General features: G+C 40.2%; 1 long non-coding RNA gene across 1 annotated transcript in view; it reads left to right on the forward strand.

The window, feature by feature from the left end:
* The window catches only part of LOC140508917 (uncharacterized), a 38,317-nt gene extending 21,068 nt beyond the window's left edge, over positions 1-17,249 (forward strand). Inside the window, exons 2-4 of the long non-coding RNA XR_011968529.1 lie at positions 14,745-14,832; positions 15,038-15,188; positions 17,197-17,249. This is a non-coding gene — a long non-coding RNA (uncharacterized lncRNA). The remainder of the gene's footprint in view (positions 1-14,744; positions 14,833-15,037; positions 15,189-17,196) is intronic.
* Positions 17,250-18,730: the final 1,481 nt, after the last annotated feature.

Below are 18,730 nucleotides of genomic sequence, written 5' to 3' on the forward strand. Positions count from 1 at the left end.
AGGTCCAAAAGGGACCAAGGATGCTGAAACAATTACACTCTAGTCTTTCCAAGTTTCTACACCGAGTCCAACTCCCATGACTGCCTTCAGACTCTCTATGAATAGGATAGTATGAGTGATGCTAAACAACTTATAACTTTTCCATAAAAAAAAGGACAAGAAGGAATTGGACTAAATTACAGCCATATATATTAACCAGAGAAATGTGAAAATCTTCCAAGGCAAGGGTTGTTTAAAAAATTCTTTTTGGTTGACTTAATTTTTATTTTTTCTCAATTACATGTAAACAACAATTTTTCAACCTTTGTTTTTTAAAATTTTGAGTCTCAAATGCTCTCCTCCCATCCTTTCCTCTCTGCTCACCGACTTGAGGAGGCAAGCAAGTTGATAAAGATTATACATGTGTAGTCATGCAAAACATTCCATATTAGCTACATTACCCCCCTCCCCCCAAAAAAAAACACACACAGGCCAAAAATAACCCAAGAACAATAAAGAAAGTAAAAAAAAAGTACGCTTCAATTTGCATTCATATACCATCACTTCTTTCTCTGGAGATGTATGGCATTTTTATCATAATTCCTTCAGAGTTGTTTTGGATCACAGCATTGCTGAAAATAGCTAAATCATTCATAGTTGATCATTGTTATTGTGTACAATGTTCTGATTCTGTTCACATGACTTTGTATCAGTTCATATAAGTCTTTCCTGATTTTTCTAAAAGCATCCTGCTCATCATTTCTTACAGCACAATAATATTTCATCACAATCTTATACTATGACTTTTTCAGTCATTCAACAGTTGATGGACATCTCAATTTCCAATTCTTTGCCACCACAAAAAGAGCTACCATAAATGTTTTTGTAATATAACCCTAGAAGTGATATTGCTGGGTCAAAGGGTATATACATTTTTGTAACCCTTTGGGCGTAGTTCCAAGTTGTTCTCCAGAATTGCTGGATCCATTCATAACTCCATAGGCTGTACATTCATATTCCTATTTTTCTACATCCCCTCTAACATTTTTCATTTTTCCTTTTCTATCATATTAGCCAATCTGATAGGTATGAAGTGGTATCTTAGAGTTGTTCTTATTTCTCTGATCAATGGTGATGGCAAGCATTTTTTATATAACTAAAAATTGCTTTGAATATTTGTGAAAGCTGCCTATTCAAATCTTTTGACCATTTATCAATTTTCTCTGTTTCTCTTTGGTCATAAATTCTCCCCTTTTTCATAATTCTGACAGGTAAAATATTCCATGCTTCCCTAATTTGCTTATGATATCACCCTACATGTCTAAATCATGCACCCATTTTTACATTATCTGGGTATAAAGAAAGGGTTCTTACCCTTTTTTGTGAAATGGACCTATTTGACGGTCTGGTGAAGCCTGTGGACCTCTTCTCAGAATAATGTTTTAAAAGCATAAGATAACCACAGAGGACTGCAGTGAAAACTAAAGATTAGTGAAAATAAAAATGTAAATTTTTCCCATCCAAGTTCACAGACCCCTTGAAATCTGTCCATGGACCCCTGGAATCCCTGTCCTAAAAAGATGATAAGCAAACAAATTTTTAAAAATTAGACAGCTGTATTCCTAGGGTGTTGTAGTGTATCCTAGCCCTATTATTTATGACCTATGAGACCTGGGGGAAGATTCTTCATCTTTCTATGTCTCCGTTCCTCAGCTATAAAATGTAAAATGATCCATTTGAAATAGATACTCTCTAAAGTTTCCTCAAGTTTCTAAATCTGTGATCTAGTTCTGGAGGTGGGAGGATTGATTGGATGATTTCTCAAGGCCCCTGGGATTCCAGGATTCTGTAGTCCTCATTGGACCTGGAATGCTATTGTGTTCTGAAGTTGGAGAAGATATAGGTGCTAGACCAGGAGTGGAGAACCTTCTACAGGTTACACAGCTAGAGGTTACACTACTCCCTTTATAAAAGTTAAGCAAAACCGTACCCTTCCCCAAGCCTGGGGCATCTCCATCTCCTTCTCCAAAGAGTGTCCTCATCTTGTCAGCTCCCAGTTCTCTCAGCCACTCAGGAGTCAAATTTTCCTCCTAATAAAATTTTAAATTTTACAACCTCCTCTAGGCTTGGGTGGGAATAAAGCTACAAACAAGTTTCTTGTCCTCTAAGAGTTGACCACTTATCTGGCCATACTCCCTCAGAAAACACCCCATTATGCCTTAACAGAACCAGTTTCAAGTTTGGCACATAACACCTCTGACTTCTCTAGAGTGAACTAGTCTCCATCTCCACTCAGGACTGAACAGAAGGGAATAGACTGATATCATAGCAGAATGTGATGAGGTTAAATTCTATGAAGAACTTCCCAAGATTGTACAAGATTTTAAGTCACCTGAAGGTAGAAACTGTATGTTCTGTGTAAGTACTTTGTATTTTCTCTTCTCCATGCCTGCACATAGTGTCCTACACATAGTAGGTGTTCAGTAAATAATGAAAATAATAATGACGATTAAGAATAAATTGATGAGGAATATACTCATACCTAAACAGGATCCTTAACAAGCAGTCATCTAGGCCTGGTTTAAAGCCCTCAAGTGAGGAGGAACTCACTACCTCCTGAGCCAGCTCTGCTTTTGGAAGTTTGTCCATACATCAGTGTCAGCTCCTAGTTCTACCCTCTGTATACAAGAACAAGTCTAACCATTCTTCCATGGGTATCACCTTCCAATACTTGAAGATATCCCACACCTATGAAGCTGTGTGCATAGGACAATCATATGTCCAGAGGATGCTGAGGGAACTGGAGGTTATGCCCTAAAAGTGTGAAGAGACTGAGATGTTAAGCACACACAAAAGAGACTGGGAAATGATATTTGATGGGATGTCATGTAGAAGAAGGTTCAATCTTGTTCTGTTTAACACCACTGGGCAGAGCTAGGATCATGGTGAGGCAGTTACAGGAATTTTCAGCTTTTTATAAGAACTCTACTAGATATGTATATATATATTTAAGTTTATAAGAACCCCACTAATGGATGGGGATATCCTAGGAGGTGGTAGGCTTCCCATAAGTTGATGATGGATAATCATTTATTGGAGTTGCTTTATGGAGGGAAATTCTTTTTTTTTTATTTTTATTTATTTATTTAACTTTTAACATTCATTTTCACAAATTTTGGGTTCCAAATTTTCTCCCCTTTTGTCCCCTCCCCCCCCAAACACTGAGCATTCTAATTGCCCCTATCACCAATCTGCTCTCTCTTCTAGCATCCCTCTCTGCCCTTGTCTCCATCTTCTCTTTTGTCCTGTAGGGCCAAATACCTTTCTATACCCCTTTACCTGTATTTCTTATTTCCTAGAGGCAAGAACAGTACTCAACAGTTGTTCCTAAAACTTTGAGTTCCAACTTCTTTTCTTCCCTCCCTCTCCACCCCTTCCCTTTGGAAGGCAAGCAATTCAATATAGGCCAAATCTGTGTAGTTTTGCAAATGACTTCCATAATAGTCGTGTTGTATAAGACTAACTATATTTCCCATGGAGGGAAATTCTATTGAGATATGGGCAGAACTAAATGACCTCTGAGGTTCCTCCCAACCGTAAGTTTCTTTTATTCTAATCCTCTCTACACATCTCTGAGCTGCCCAATCATAGGGACAGGTACTTGAGAGAGTGTTAGGGAAGGGAGCAAATGTCATGGAACACTATTGAACCAGGAAAAATGATGAAAAGGAGTTTCAGAGAAACCTAAGAAGACTGGCATGAACTGATACAGAAGCAAGTGAGCCGAATGAAGTCAACAGTTTATATGGTAATAATAGCTTTGAGAGACTTCAGAACTCTGATCAATGCAATCACCAAATCCCGCTGCTGAGGACTAGTGATGAAGCATCTTATCCACAGAGGGGTGATGGATTCAAGAAGCAGAATGAAACACCTATTTTGGGATGTAGCCGATATATAGATTCATTTTTGTTTGATCACACTTATTTGTTATAAGGATTGTGTGGTTGGGTTTTTCTTTTTCATTAGGGCTGGAGTTTTGGGGGAGAAGGAAACTTTCAATAGTGTTATTCAGAAAAAAGGTCACTGAAGCTTTTTAAAATGCATGGATGAGAAGAGAAGGATGTTCAAAAGAAAACACACAAACCTGCAGAACAGCTTTGAAAGTAATGTTTAATTTTTTATGTAATTAAAAAACAGGCTTTATGCGATGGAGATTTGTACCCTGTTGTTGGTTCTACTTTGTAGATGGAAGATTCTTTTTTGTATTTGTTAAATTAGAATTTAAAAAAAATAGAGCAACTGATTTCAAGTGCTTCAAAATCATTGAACCAAAAAGTCGTAGAATATTAGAAGTGGAAGGGACAAGAGAGATAATTTAGTGCAACACCCTAATTTGCCAAGTGAAGAAACTGAAGTCTAGAGAAGTAAAGGACTTGTCCAAGGTCTCACAGCTCTGTGGTGGAAGAGCAAGGCTGTGACCCTTGTCTCCTGATTCCACACCCCATGATGGGTTACTGCAATTTGCCTGTTATAAATGATGTAATCAATCTGCCTACACCCTGGGGCCCTGGTAGCAAGAAAGGCAGGGCAAAGCCTGCCCCTCAGCTGAAAGGCTTTCTCAAAGGCAATGCCCCTGGGAAGGTAGGGGTAAGGGATGACCTGGAATGCACTTGACTTCAACACAAAGAAGAAGTTGGACTGAGCCTTAGTCCCAGCTCTGGATTCACCAGTCCCCTGGGAATTATTTTAACGAGATGTTTTATGAGAGAGGTTTCCAAACCAGCACTGAGGTGGAGTTGGGAGGGAGGAAAGGAGAGTATTGTGAAGATAAACAGCAGAAGGGTAGGGAGAGGTTCAGCCAGTAGAGAGCTCCTCTGGCTGGGAGGATTTTAATTGCTGGTCTATTTGCTAACAAAGACATTTCGTTTGCCATAGGGAGTCAGTGGGGGGAGACACTGGGAAGGCTCTTTGAATGGATCATGTCAAGTTTCATTTCTTTCTCTTTTTATCCCTTTGAGGATTCTATAACGAGGCAGCCCTTGGGTCCTGAAGCAGGTATTTATGTCATTCCTGTGGTTGATGTGCTTGAGGTATGTACCTCCTGGTTAGTTGGACCCTGGAGGCTGGGGAGCCCAGCTGCTCCCACATTCGCCTCCACCGTTCTTGTCTCCATGTTCTTGCCATCGGCAGCTGACTTTGACCTTTGTGGCTCCCAAAATAGAAATCAGGATAGAAAATGCTATCATAAACCTTCCTCCCAGGCACATACTGACATGCTGGCTCCTTGGGGTGTCACTGTGGGAAGGAGGCCTATCTGTCTGGGTCACAAACTGTGATATATCCAGAGGGCAGGGACAGGGTTAGAATGACCCTTGAGGCCCCTGTAAGTTAACAAAGATGAGGATGTGCTGTTTTAGGATTATAAGAGCACAAAGGAAGGTCAAGGAATTATCTAGTCCAACACTCTCATTTTTTAGAAAGAGACCCAGAGTGGTTGTGACTTTCCCAAAGTCACATAGATAATAAGTAGTAGAGTTAGGATTTGAATTTTGGTCCTTTGATCCCCCATCTCCAAGTCCAGTGCCATTTCTATTATAGCAATATGTTTCCCCAAACCTTTATGCACATAAAGGAGAAACATCTCTCCCAGCTTTGTAGCACATTCTACATTCCCTTCCCATCTTTTTCTTCTCTCCTTTAATCCTTAGTAAGAATCCAATTACGTGGTCCCTCTCCAACGTGGACACTGGAGCAGGTGAGCAAGGTTAGGATCTTTCCCAGGAGATTGCTTTATCTTCTTCCTTAGCTAGGACAGGAACTAAAGGAGAAACTTTCATCCCACCTTATGTGCCTGGGTGTAGACCCAAGTTATCTTGGTTACAGTGGGGAAGGGACAGCATTTATCAAGGGTGAATTTGTAATGAGCCAGAAGCTAACTGTTAGGAAAGAGAGTGATGTGAGCTTTGACTTCCCTCTTGATCACATAAAAGAACTATGGAGCAAGAAGTGGGAATTAAATCAAGGTGACCACAGAGATGAAGGACAGGGATGTCAAAGAAAAGCACAGGGCTTAGAACAAGAAATCAGATAGGATTATAGTAGTCAAGACATTTCCTGAAGGACTCAAGCCTAGGGGATGTGGTGAAAGGTGAAAGCTTTCTGGGTATAGGATCTTGAGCATCCTACTTAGAAGTGACTGACATTACCTTTATGTCATTACATTTGATTTTATAGTACATTAAGCATAATTGGGGAGGTGGGGTTCAGAGGTATGATTTAATTGGTATGGGGAATTCCTAGAATGAAGTGTGCACTAGTGCACACTCTTCACTAGTGCAGTTTATTGGCAACTTAGAGTCTTTAAGAGACACTTGGAGCATCAAGAGGTTAGGTAACTTGCTCAGGGTTACACAGTATGTGTCAGGTGCAATTTGAATACAAGTTTAAGGCCAGTATTCTAGCTGCCTCTCTCTTAGGAATTTACCACATTCTAATTTTTATTACAGTAAGTAGATGGTACAGTGGATAGAGTACAGATCTAGAGTCCAGAAGACTCATCTTCTTGAGTTCAAATTCAGCCTTAGATACTTAGTAGCTGTGTGACCCTGGGCAAGTCACTTAACCTTGTTTGTCTCTGTTTTCTCATCTGTCAAATGAGCTGAAGAAGGAAATGGTAAACCATTCTGGTTTCTTTGCCAAGAAAATCCCAAATGGGTCACAAAAAGTCAAACATGACTGACATGATAGAATAAGCTTGCCTCCCTCATTTCATAGGGCAGCTAGGTGGCACAGTGGACAGAGAGCTGGGCCTGAAATCAGGAAGACCTGCATTCAAATATAGCCTCAGACACTCAGCAGCTGTGTGACCCTGGGCTTATCCAAGGGAGAAGGAAATGACAAATCACTCCACTATCTTTGCCAAGAAAACCCTATGGACATTATAGTCCAAAGGGTCAGGAAGAGTCAGATATGACTGAATAATTAAAAAAATTCTATTCTTATTTATGTACATATCTCATCCGTCCCTAGTAGACAGTAAGTTCTTTTGGGAGAAAGTTTAAAACTTTCCTAACAAGCAGAAATGTCCAGAAGTGGCTGCTAATGGGCTGCCTCATTTGGTAGTGAGTTCCTCAGTTTGGCAGTATTTAACCAGAGACTGGTGATCACTTCTCAGTGATGCTGTCAAGGAGATCTGTGTATCAAGCAATCCAATCCAAAAGCAGCTATTATGTGTCTATTATAGGCAAGGTATTATGCTAGGTGGTTGGGATAGGAAAACAAAATGAGGCTTTTGTAAATAGATAGAAAATGACATTGAGGTGAAGACTGGTAACCAGAAGACTCAGGGTTCTTTCAACAGAAATGGTTTGACCAAATCTAATCCTGAGCCTCTATTAGCCAGGTACAATAGAAAGAGCTCTGATGTGGAGCCACTGGGGCAGAGTACAAAACCATCTCTGCTGCTTAGTACTTACCGATCTTCAGCAAGTTACTTTCCCTTTTATTTGTTACAAGGATTGTGTTTTTCTTTTCTTTTTATTTGGGGTTGGTGTTTTGGGGAGGAGAAGGAAATTATCAATGATGTTATTTAGGACAAAAGATTAAAAAAGGGAGAAGGAAACTATTGATGTCATTTAGGAAAAAAGATGGAAAGAAAGGGATCTTCAATGAAACCATTTTTTAACGCACAGGTGAGAACAGAAAGATGTTCATAAGGAAAAAAGTGAACATGCAGAGTGGGACTCAGTTTCTTCATCTGTAAAATGAGGGGAGTTGGTGGAGGAGGTTAATGACAGAACAAAATACCCATATATTCAAAACTATTCATTGCACCATCATTCACAATAACAAAAATTTAGGAACAAATGTGTGTCTGATGGTTTGACATCAGCTAAAAAATGGAGATCTATGAAAATAAGGAATGATGAACCCAAAAAATTCAGAAAAACATGGAGAGACTTATATGAAATGGTGCAGAATAATGCCGAAAAGAACAAGTTACATAGTGACTGCAGTAAAATAAGTGAAGAGTACATTACAAGGCAATGATACTTAAGTCAAATATAACAGGGAAAACATTTTTAAGGTTAAAACACATATACTTTCTGTTAATTAGTAAACTATAAAAGTAGAAAGTGTCATTTACTGTTAGTTACAGTTATTCTGGAGGCAGCTAAGTGGTTCAGTGGATGGTTTTGGGCCAAAGTCACTCATTTAGCTTCAGATACTTACTAGTTATGTGACCCTGGGCAAGTCCCTTAACTTCCGTTTGCCTTAATCCACTGGAGAAGAAAACGACAAATGACTCCAGTATCTTTGCCAAGAAAATCCCATGGACAATGTTGGTGTACTGTGGTCCACAGGGTCATGAAGCCTTGGACAGGATGAAATGACTGAATGGCATAAAAACAATTGTTCTATTAAGCAGTTTTGCTTAACTATACATTAGTGCATGGTGTATATAACTATATAACTATACATGGTGGCACATCCTGTAAGGACTGATGCTGGGAAGGCTGAGGCTGGTGGATTTCTGGAGTTCTGGAGTTCTGAGCTGCAGTATGGCTAAAGCTGATCAGAAGTCTGCGCTAAATCTAGCACCAGTGAGCCCCCAGGAATGGAAGGCCACCAGGCTGCCTAAGGAGGGAGAAACCATTTTTCCCAAACCTTTCTACACATAAAGAAGAAACAGATTAAAGCTTCTTATGCCAATGGATGTTGGATTCAGGCCCTTGAGTGGGTGCCACACTTGCAGCCTGGGTGAGATAGGGAGATATAGTTTCAAAACAAAAACAAAGGCAAAACAAAAGCTCTACATTTGGAGAATATATTTCACAAAAGAGAGATTGTTTGGAGGTTTTTTGAGAAGTATCTGTTGTGTCTAAAAGCTATATATATGTTTATATAAAATATATATATGCACATGCATGCACATACATTATACACACAAAACATGTGTGCTGGTGTGTATTGCACAATGCATATGCGTGTAAACATGTACATATATGTATGTGTGTATATATATATACACACACATGCATACATTTACATATAGCTAAGTCCTGATTGGCAAGAATAATGAATCATGTCAAGTGATCACATAATTTAAATTCTTAAAGCACCTTTCCATTTGGTTGAACCAGTGACCATAGTTTACGTAATTATAACTTTGAATAGTATGAATTTGAAAATATAGGGCCACTTCATAAGATTCATTATTCACACTAATTGGGACCTAGCTGGTTGAATGTGTCTGTTGTGTATGTATATGTGTGGGTATGAGTATGGGTGTATGCAGGTACACATATATACATACTTGTGTGTATATATGTGTGTGTGCATATTTGAATATATATAAATATATTCACCTACATATGCATGTACACACATGTATTTACAAATGTGTATGCATATGTGCAAAAGCACAAATATATATGTATATACATGAATGTGTATAGGTGGGACTGTGGTACAATGGAAAGAATGTTGGATTTGGAGTCAGAGGACCTGGAATAGCATCAGGACTTTGCCATTCACTGCCCATGCATCTTTGGGCAAGTCACTTAGTCTTTCTGAATCTGATTTGTAAAAGGAGAGAATTGGATTAGATGACATCTAAAGTCCTTTGTAGTTCTATGCTCCTAGATTATTCTACAGTCATGTCTTTCTCCAAGTCCTATGATCAAATGGCTTCCATGAGATGAGAAAACAAAAATAAAAGCCCACCCTGAGATAACTGTCCCCAAAAAGGAGCCCATTGCCCTTTGGACTGGTCTCTCCCTATCTGGGAGCTGCTTGAGATTGTTTTCCTTCATTCCCCCAGCAGCACCATCCTTGTGTGGGACCCAGGCCAGAGGCTCCTTCTTTGAGCATCCGTGTGGGTAGCTTCCTGCATTTGGAGCGCCCACGGCTGTCCTCTGACTCAGATGTAGTGGTAAGAGCACAGATGCATGGGCCAGGCTGTGGGAAAGCAGAGTAGGCAGGTCTAAGCTAGCAAGGTGGGAGAGAGGTTTGGGTTCTAGAACTGGAGAATGGAAGAGCCAGGATGGACCTCAGAGGCCCCTGAGCCTAACACCTCCATTTTACAGAAGAAGAAAGTGAAACTCACAAGGTGAAGTCACTCAAGGAGTTGGCCAGGACCAGAATCCAAATCTCCTGACTCCTGGTCCAGTACTTTTTCAGCTTGTCCATCCACAGAGACTTCAAGCCCTGACCTTGTACATCTAATCAAAGGCCATGGAATCATAGAACTCCTAAGGTTGGAAGGGATCTCATGAGGTCATCTACTTCAGTTCCCTGACTCCAGGCAACAGCACTTTTAGGGGCTCCCCGTGTGGAAAATGGGAAGAGAGTTGTCAATTTCCCAATTGCTATTCAATGGCTGATGCATTGCAGACAGGAGGTTCTTTAAATGTGCTCCTCAAAAATTTCTAGGTGGTTTGTAACCTGGAAATGTAAATGTTTAGGGATAGGGATAAGATCTATGATTTCATTGGTACAAGGAACTCTCTAGTGACAAAACTCTCTCTTCTAATTCTACTTGGCTTCTTCTCAGCAATGTATAGTTTTAGAGAGTTGCCTGAGAATTAAGTGATTTGTCCAAGGTCACACAGTACGTGTCAGAGGTGGGACACCATCCTTGGTCCCCCTGGCTTCAGATGAGTATATACAGTATATAGCTAATCAATTAGTAATTATTTATTAAGCACCATCTGCTAAGGTGTCAGGAACTGTTCTGGGTGCTAAGAATATAAATACAAAAATGAAAAGCATAAACAATGTATGTAAATTTGTTATATAAATATATAAGTATACATACATAATATATGCACAATATAAACATACATACGTATTTTAAACAATAGGCATGTACTTTTGTTTCTGAAATGAATTAGTAATTTACTTTCAATATATTTATAACAAATCAGATATTTAATATAAATGAATGTGCTAAAGTAAAAAGATCACTGGACTTGAAGTCAAAAGACCTGGGTTCAAATCCTGACCTGCTTGTTAGCTTCGTGGTCTTGGGCAACTTACCACTTCTCTCTGAGTTTCAGAAAAGCCTTGTAAATTAGGGGTAATATGTTGGGTATGTTGTCTAATGCCTGTAGTCCCTGATGCTGGGGAAGCTGAGGTTTGTGGGTCACCGGGGCTCAGCAGGTCACCTGAGTTGATTGTGCTGCTTACCTTCTGTATGATTTTGGACAAATTCCTGATCACCATCCAACACTAAGTCTTACACCAGTATGGGCAGCAAGCCACCAGGCTGTCAAAGGAGAAGTGAAATGGCCAAGGTCAGAAATGGAACAAGTCAAAGCTCTCAGACTGGTCAGTGGTAGAATCTGATCCTTGAGTGATCCCTGAACTTTCAGTCTGGGTAAGCAAGATGGGAAGACCTAGTCTCAAAGAATAAAATAAAATAGGATAGTATGTGCACTCCTTATTTCACTGGGTAGTTGAGAGAAAAAAAACAATTTGTAAATGTTAGGACAGTATATGAATGTGAGGTGGTAGTAGTAGTAGTAGTAGCAGTAGCAGCGATAGTAGTGGTGGTGGTAGTAGTGGTGGTGGCAGTAATCTATTAAAGGCTAAGATCAGCCTCATTAGTGTACCACAAAAATGTAATTCATTTAACATTTCTTGGGTAACTACCACGTGTCCCTGTCTGTGTTGGGTCACATACCAGAACATAAACTTTGGAACATAAACTTTGAGTTAGAAGGGACGTCAGAGTCCATCTTGTCTAACCCTCTCATTTTACAGAAGAGGAGTTGAGAGTGAGAGAAGTAAAGGAACCTGCCCAGAATTATACAGAAGGTAAGTAGTGCAGTCAACATTTGAATTCAGGTCCTCTGAACCCAAATCCAGAAGACTTTCTACTGTACTGTGCTGAGGGACTATAATGTATTGGGGCTACATTCAACAACTATAGTAAAATTAATACATCCAAAAGAATATTGTCCATTTCAAAGTCATCACTTTGGGAGTCTATATTCAAACACTGATTGGAACACACTTGACATGCTTTATTTTTGGCAGCTACTTTCAGAGGCTGAGCCACTTTCTTCTGAATCTGCTCAGTGTAATGAAATGAAAAATGATATTAAGGGCCTACGATGTTCTAGGCACTATACTAATACCAGGACTAGAAATGCAAAAATGAGGGAGCTTCTGTCCTCAAGGAGCTTCTATTCTAATTAATAGAAGACCACGAATACCAGGGAGCTGTGGCCAGAGAAATAGTTTTTGGTCGAGTCTCTAGGACTGAGTAGAGCTATAGGGTGGTTAATTGCCCATTCCAGTAGCAATGGTGGCATTGAAAGTGGAAATTTTTATTTTTGTGTGAGTAGATTTTACTTTGGAAATCAGCCATTGGGCTAAGTCTGGTGCATAAGAGAATGTGGTAAATATGGGGAAGCTGGGGGATCTGATCTTTATTCCAAATCTATGAAGGAATGAGACTTTTTCTGTACATCTGGGAAACTGGCTTGGAAAGATGTTCCCAAGGAAAAGTCCCAAAAGTGGTTTGAGCCATATCAACACCCTGGGAAGAACTTTAGAGAGTCCATTCATTCATTTGACAAGTATTAATTAGGCACCAATCATGCCATTCATTCAATAAACATTTATTAAGCACTGACTATATGTGTCAGACACAATGCTAAGTGCAGGGGATACAAATAAAGGTAAACAAAAGCCCCAGCCCCAACTTAGAGTCACAGTCTAATGGGGGAGACCACATGCAAACAACTGTGTACAAACAAGATAGATGCAGGGTAAATTGGAGATCATCCATCGAGGAAAAGTATGAGCATTAAGGGAAATTAGGAGAGGCTTTTCCTAAAAGATGGGATTTTAGCTGGGACTTGACGGAAACCAGGAAGCAGAGATGAGGGGTGTACCAGGCACTGTACTTAGTGCTGGAGATACCAAGATAGAAATAAAATTGTAGCTGTCTTCAAAAAGCTCAGATTCTACCAAGGAAAACAACACATAGATAGAATTGTCAATACAAAATATATTCAAAGTTTACTCAAAGTCGTTTTGGGGAAAGGGCACTCCCAATTGGGGATTCCTGAAAGGCCTCCTGTTGGGAGGGGCACTTGAGATGAGCCTTGAAGAAACAAAGGATTTTTTAGAGGAGGAGTTGGCTGAAGACATGAAGGATAGAACCAGACCTATGAAAAGGCGCAGAGGTGAATGAAAAATCTCATTCTTTTTATTCCTTAAACTGCTTTTCTTAACTCACTTGAAGGCTGGTCCTGGTTTCCTTGATGCCTAGATGTTTGGGTGTGTCTAAGCCAGGGCAGTGTGGAGGTAGAGCGGCCCAGGTCAGCCTCTTTGCAGAGAGGTGTGGCCAATACACCTTCCTTGAAGTCCTTTCTTGTACCTCAGTAAGATTAAAGGTTCCGAGGTACAGGATGTTATCACCTAACTGTGTTAGGGGCAGGATGGGAAGATATTTACATCAGACAAAACTGACAAGCAAATGTCTCAGATTCAGATACTAGATGAATAAAGCATGAAATGCATATGTATACAGCAATCTCCATGGGTAGCTCGGTGGTGCAGTGGGTAGAACACTGGTCCTGGGATCACAGGACCTGATTTCAACTCTGACCTCAGACAATTACTTGTTTGACTCTTGGCAAGTCACTTAACCCTGTTTGCCTCAGTTTCCTCATCTGTAAGATGAGCTGAAGAGGGCTATGACAGTATCCTTGCAAGGAAAACCCCAACTAGGGTCACAAAGAGTTGGATATAATTGAAAGGAATGAACAAGAATAACAAATATCAGTCTCCACACATATACATTTATACATGCACACGCACTTCTTAAATACTTTGAGTGAGCCATAATCTTACCAATATGGGTTCTCCTCCCACTGGTGCAGATGACAGCTCCTGTGCACCATACTAGACTGTCTTTGTGAGTTGCTATGGCCAAAAAAAATTCATCATCAGGTGATGAGCCAACCCCAAATTAGCCAGGCTGCTCTTCACTTGACAAAATTAATCTGTCTCTGAGTCTGTTCTCAGTGCCCTTCTGGTTTGGTAGGAACCTGCCAGAACTGGTGGTCCAGTGGCAAAGCTTTGGAGAAGAGCTAAGCTAAGAGAGGGGGTTCGTCCAGGCTTTCACCATGCTTCTTCTGGACCAGATCTGTGGTTTTGGTGGTTTAGGAGACATCAAACGAGGAAATTTTTATAGTCAAGGCAGGCAGACAGCTCATAGCTTTGATTGGTTGCCAGGGCTTACTTAAGGATTAAGTGTTTTGCCCAGAGTCACATAGCTAGTATGTATTAGAGGCAAATCTCAAATCCCGTTTCTCCTAACTTCAAGGCTGACTCCATGTAGGAAACTCTCTAGGATAGAAGGTCCCTTCACTTATGTGTACTGACAATTCCTCTGTAACTTAAAGTCTTGAAGAGCTTTCTGGAGTGCTGAGAAGTTAAGTAACTTCTCTAAGGTCACACAGCTAGGAAGTGGCTAATAATAATAGCTATGTGCTAGGCACTTTGTAAATATCATCTCATTGAAATAACACAAGAATTCTGGGAGGAAGTGATAATATTGCTTCCATTTTTCAGCTGAGGAAACTGAGGAATACAGAGGTTAAGTAAGTATCTATCTGGGGTCAGATTTGAGCTCAGGTCTTCCTGACTCCTGGCCCAATGCTCTATCTAGCTGTCTATCTAGTTACTGCAGTGCCTTTATCCACTACAACATGATGCCTTTATATTCACTTTCATACTTGCAGACGGAGTCAGAATTTTACAATTGGAGAGGGTCTTGGAGATTGCCTGTCTTCGGTACCTCATGATATGGTGCAGTACATGTGGAATGATGTAAGTACGAAGTATGCTATAAAGAAGCACTGCTATTCATACGATCCAGTCCAACTCAAACATTTTTTAAAGCACTGTGTTAGGCCCTGGGAGATAGAAAGATGGATGGGACACACCTTTGTCCTTAAGGAAATTACAATTATTATCTTGTCTGATCCTGCCACCTGAGGAAACAAACCCAGAGCTAAGTAAATGCCTCTCCTAGGGTTACCCAGCTTGTCAGTGGCAGAGCTGGGACAAGAAGAGGAACCAGGCAGAGTGCGGTGTAATGGAAACAGCTGAGTGCCAGACCTGGAGTCAGAAGAAACCAGGGTTTTGAATTCCACTTCCAACACCTACCAGATATAGAACCATAGGTGAGTCACTCAATCTTGCTAGGTCTCAGTTTTCTTGTCTGTAAAAGGGGGCAATGTTATTTGTAGTAATTGTCTGTAAAATAATTCTTCACAGGGTTGTTGTAAAGACCAGGCAATATTGTATACATGAAGTACTTTGTTCACCTTAAACTGCTATTTAAAGGCCAGCTTCTATTATTAAAACCTAGGCCTTCCAGCTCTATCTATATTATGTATCCATAGTTATACACCTATTCATATGTGCACATCTATCAGTCTGTACATACTGGCATATATACATCTATCTCCCTCCATATAGTCATCATATTTATAGCTGTCCACCTACATAGACATATATGCAACTATGCAGTTATTCCTACCTACGCACACATGTATATATTCTCAGTCTCTATCTTTATCTCCATCCACCTACACATTTTTATTTTTCATTTTGAAAAATCCTGTATATGCATATATAATGACTACATTTTACCTACGTAGATAGCATCAGATCTACTGAATCCATAAAAATATGTTCTTCTATGTCAGTCTAGCTATATGTGTCTTTCTAGCTAACTGTAAACATGTACATGTATGTATATAAACATATATTTCTATATCCACATGTTCTCTACGTATGCCAGTATATTTATTTAAAATCATTTTTCCAATGAACAAAAATCTATTTTCTTTCCTTTCTCTACCCTACCCTCTCCTGCCCCATGGAGAGAAAACCCTTGCAACAAACATGAATAATCAAATAAAACAAATTTCCATGTTGGCCGTGTCCAAAATATATATGTCTCCTTCTACATCCTGAGGCCCTCATCTGTCTGCCAGGAAGAAGATAGAATACTTCCTTGCTGGTCCTCTGGAATTGTAGTTGGTCACTGCATTGGCCAGAATACTTGAGTTTTTCAAGTTGTTTGTCTTTACAAAATTGTTGTTATTGCATAAATTGTTCCCTCATTTCACTTTGCATGGGTTCACAGAAGTCTTTCCAGGAAAGCAATTTCTCTGGAACTGTCCCTTTCATAATTTCACAATAGTATTCCATTACATTTGTATCCCATGATTTGTTTAATCATTCCCCAAGTGATGGGCATCCTCAAGCTTCCATTTCTTTGCTACCACAAGAACTGCTATATATTTTTTTATAAATGAATCTCTTTTTTTCTTTGTCTTTTTGGGGCATAGGTCTAGAAATGGTATTGTTGGGGTAAAGGGTATGTATGCATAATCTATTTCACCTATATTTTTCTATATATAAAGGAAGGGTCTCACCTATTTATCCATTTTTTGCATGACCTGTGATACTGTCTTCAAGTTTTTTTCATGGTTTCACATGTGTTTCTTTGTTGGCATGGCCCTCTCTGACTGTCAACTCTGAAAATGCAGTGTCTAGGGACCAATACTGAACTGGGCTTCAACTTTGGCCTCTGGTGCCTTGTTTAAGATAGTTCCCAAAGTTGAAAGTGAGTCTGTAAATGCAACTGGCTAATTAGGGACCGCCCTCTGGGACAGTTACCAGACATCTGGATGGGCACTGCCAAACCATTCTGCCTTTCAGATACTCAGCATGTGGCCCTCAGGGCTACTGGGACTCCATTGGCATTCCTTATCCCTTAAAGTCCCTGCTTTCCCACCTGCCAGAGTTTGTTCTCCAGCCACCTGGGTGAAGGACAAGGAGGCTAGAGAGAGGTCAAGTCGTGGGGGAATGGGAGGGATGCTGTGAATCACTTTGTACTCTGAGGCAGAGTTACATTAATGAAATCACTCTGAGCTCCTGTGGTCCAAGCACCGTACTGTACAGATGAAAGTCTTATTTATGTGGAAGATATATCTGCAGAGGGAGCAGTAAACTGCAGAGCAAAGTATGAAGGTTTGCAGCAAATGCTGTAAAGTTTTATATTCCTGAAAACTAGGGATAAAAGATATAACCATTTAAAGCAAAGTGGATAAAAAGGGGCTTCCACACGATTGTAAAACAGCCTTATAATAGTTAATTGCTACTTTCTTATTACAACAGAGACAGATTCAAACAAAAATATCCGTTAAAGTACCCACCGTTGGCAAGCATAAGAGAGAAGATGAAGGAGAGGACAGGAAGAAGAGGCTTTACTGAGCAGACAGCTCAGGATGAAGTTTCTAAATGTTCCTGGTGACGTGAGCTGCTTTCATTCCTACAGGCAGTGACTCTGGGGAACAGGGCTCTAACTGTCCCCCAGGGAGGCCTCAGGAACCAGGCCTTGTTCCCAAGAGCCTCTCTGCCTCCTAACTAACTAGCTGTGTGCCTTTATGAAGGAATGAGATGTCTGGGTAGCTTTGGAAGTAGGTGTTTCTTTTTTAACACCAATGGGAGATTGCATTTTTTTTTAAATTAAGTATTCATACTCTGGGTTGCATCTTAGTCTGCAACTAAATGAAGGAGAGTGAGGGAAGGAATGGTGAGATTCAGTCCAAAGCAACAAACATTTATAATATTTATGAATTATCCACTATGGTCAAGGCCCAGTGAGAGATGGAAAGAAAAAAATTGTAGTGAGACTAGGATACAATCAGTGATTGTGTGAGAATGTGTGGGTGAAGTACCAAGTCCCAACTACGTAGCATTGAACAATGATGACTGGATAAAAATTCAGGGGAGAGAGAGAGAGAGACAGAGAGAAACCGAGAGAGAGAGAGACAGGCAGAGACAGAGACAGAGAGAGACAGACAGGCAGAGACAGAGAGAAGATGGGGAGGAGGAAAAGAAAGAAAAGGATGGAAAAAGAGGAAAGAGGAAGAGATAAGGAGTGAAAGCGGGAGGGAGGAGATGGGGAGGAAGTGAAGAAGGAAGGGGGAGAAAGAAGAAAATAGAGAGGAGAAAGAGAAGAGGAGGAGGTAGAAGAGAGGAGAGAGGAGGAGAAAGATGAGAGAGAGGGAGAGAGAGAAAAGAGAGAGAAGGAGAGGGAGGGGAACAGGGAGAGGATCCATAGACCAAAGCCCAGGGAACTGAAAAGTAACAGAGCAAACCTAGCCCATATATAACCTATGGGGGACAAAAGTCCCATGAAATTCCATTATATTTAAGTAACTGGGTAACCTGGCCTGTCATGGCCATTCTTTGGAGACTACAGATATTTCATGCCTGCTTTCACTTGACCATGTGGAAGCTTGGAAGAGGGAGCCTACTTCTGGTCATGCATGATAAGGATCTTGTTTTGTGCGATGCTGAAGAGTCTCCTAATTGGTCCCTGAGCCAGAATAAATGATGACTGTGGGTGACCTACAAAAAGAGCATCCTTCCCGCCCCTGCCATCTCTTGAGATCCAGCTGTGGATCATGTAGAAAATATGGAACAAAAAATTTGTAGGAGCACATTTTGTGGTAGAAAATAAAGCAAAATGGATATGCATTGATAGGGGAATGACTGAACAAATTGTGGTATGCAGATATTCCTTTGAATATTATTGAATCATAAGAAACAATAAATATGAGAAATTCATAGAACCATGGTAAGACTTGTGCGAACTGATGTATCCCAAACTAAGGACAATGATTAGAATAAAGGAAAACAATTC

This window comes from Notamacropus eugenii, chromosome 5 (assembly GCF_028372415.1).
Source record: "Notamacropus eugenii isolate mMacEug1 chromosome 5, mMacEug1.pri_v2, whole genome shotgun sequence".
Taxonomy (NCBI): domain Eukaryota; kingdom Metazoa; phylum Chordata; class Mammalia; order Diprotodontia; family Macropodidae; genus Notamacropus; species Notamacropus eugenii.